This window comes from Mirounga leonina, unplaced genomic scaffold, assembly GCF_011800145.1.
Source record: "Mirounga leonina isolate KUSES-001 unplaced genomic scaffold, KU_Mleo_1.0 Mir_94, whole genome shotgun sequence".
NCBI lineage: Eukaryota > Metazoa > Chordata > Mammalia > Carnivora > Phocidae > Mirounga > Mirounga leonina.
Window position 1 is genome coordinate 12,768,548 of NW_023270855.1, and position 2,506 is coordinate 12,771,053.

The following is a 2,506-nucleotide window of genomic DNA, read 5'->3' on the forward strand; positions in this document are numbered from 1 at the left end:
AACTGTTGGGACTTCATCAAGATAAAATGCTTTTGCACAGCAAAGGAAACAGCTGAAAAAACTAAAAGACAACCAGCAGAATGGGAGAAAATATTTGCAAATGACGTATCAGATAAAGGGCTAGTATCCAAAATCTATAAAGAACTTATCAAACTCAACACCCAGAGAAAAAATAATCCAATCAAGAAATGGGCAGAAGACATGAACAGACATTTCTCCAAAGATGACATCCAAATGGCCAACGGACTCATGAAAAAATGCCCAACATTGCTCGTCATCAGGGAAATACAAATCAAAACCACAACAAGATACCACCCCACACCAGTCAGAATGGCTAAAATTAACAAGTAAGGAAACGACAGATGTTGGTGAGGATGCGGAGAAAGGGGAACCCCTCCTACACTGTTGGTGGGAATGTAACTGGTGCAGCCACTCTGGAAAACAGTATGAAGATTCCTCAAAAAGTTGTAAATAAACCTACCCTACAACCCAGCAACTGCACTGCTAGGTATTTACCCCAAAGATACAAATGTAGTGATCCAAAGGGGCACCTGCACCCCAATGTTTATAGCACCAATGTCCACAATAGCCAAACTGTGGAAAGAGCCCAGATGTCCATCAACAGATGGATAAAGAAGATGCGGTGTAGATAGATAGATAGATAGATGATAGATAGATATAACGTAATACTATGCAGCCATCCAAAAATGAAATCTTGCCATTTGCAACAACATGGATGGAACTAGAGGGTATAATGCTTAACTTTTTTTTTTTTTAAGATTTTATTTATTTATTTGAGAGAGAGAATGAGAGAAAGCACATGAGAGGGGGAAAGGTCAGAGGGAGAAGCAGACTCCCTGCCGAGCAGGGAGCCCGATGCGGGACTCGATCCAGGGACTCCAGGATCATGACCTGAGCCGAAGGCAGTCGCTTAACCAACTGAGCCACCCAGGCGCCACTAGAGGGTATAATGCTAAGTGAAATAAGTCAATCAGAGAAAGAAAATTATCATATGGTTTCACTGATATGTGGAATTTAAGAACCAAAACAGAGGATCATAGGGAAAGAGAGGAAAAAATAAAACAAGACGAAACCAGAGAGGAAGACAAACCATAAGATATTCTTAATCATGGGAAACAAACTGTGGGTTGCTGGAGGGATGGGATAGAGTGATGGGATAATTGGGTGATGGACATTAAGGAGGGCACATGATGTAATGAGCACTGGGTATTATATAAAACTGATGAATCACAGGCCTGTACCTCTGAAACCAATAAGACATTATATGTTAATTAGTTGAATTTAATAAAAAAAATTTTTAAAAAAAGCACTAGTACTTTTAAGACTAAATATAAACAACATGAGAGAAACAATTGTGATACAACAAAGTTTCCCTGGTGTTCATATTCTCTTAGAGCATATTATAGTAGTAATAACCATGAGGTTGTATTAATAACTTCATGTTTATGTTAATAAACTCTTGGTTATTAATATGTTTCAATTTTTTTTTAAAGATTTTATTTATTTATTTGTCAGAGAGATAGAGCACACAAGAAGGGGGAGTGGCAGGCAGAGGGAGAAGCAGGCTCCCCGCTGAGCAAGGAGCCCCATGCAGGACTCAATCCCAGGACCCTGGGATCATGACCTGACCCGAAGGCAGACACTTAACTGACTGAGTCACCCAGGCGTCCCTCAATTTTCTTTAAAAACCTGAGTTTCAAGAGGTTTATTTTATTATTAAAATGGATTTTTTCCCCCAGAGGAACAATATCGCCCCTTTCCCATTAGATCCATCTATGATTTGAATGTGTATGTGCATGCATGCATAGGGGTAGTTGAGGTAGGAATATCACTAATTAAAAATCACTTTGTAGGAAAAAAATACTTATTAAGGGTATTTAATGGTGGGGGAAATAAAACATAACATTAAATGATAAAAGCTGGTTGTAAACGTGAAAAAAATAGATGTCAGTGCAATAAGAGTTTTTAGGAGCAGTAATTATGGTTATGGTAGATGTCTTTTTTTTTAAGATTTTATTTATTTATTTGACAGAGACAAAGAGAGAGGGAACACAAGCAGGGGGAGTGGGAGAGGGAGAGGCAGGCCCCCCGAGGAGCAAGGAGCCCAATGCAGGGCTCGATCCCAGGATACTGGGATCAGGACCTGAGCCGAAGGCAGACGCCCAACGACTGAGCCACCCAGGGACCCCTGGTAGATGTCTTTAAAAATAGCTTCCAAGGGCACCTGGGTGGCTCAGTTGTTAAGCGTCTGCCTTCGGCTTAGGTCATGATCCCAGGGTCCTGGGATTGAGCCCCGCATCAGGCTCCCTGCTCAGCGGGAAGCCTGCTTCTCCCTCTCCCATTCCCCCTGCTTGTGTTCCTGCTCTCGCTGTGTCTCTCTGTCAAATAAATAAAATCTTTAAAAATAAATAAATAAAATAAAAATAGCTTCCAAAAATCTTTTATGTGGGATGTCCCGATCAGATAAGGGGCCACCAAATGTGGG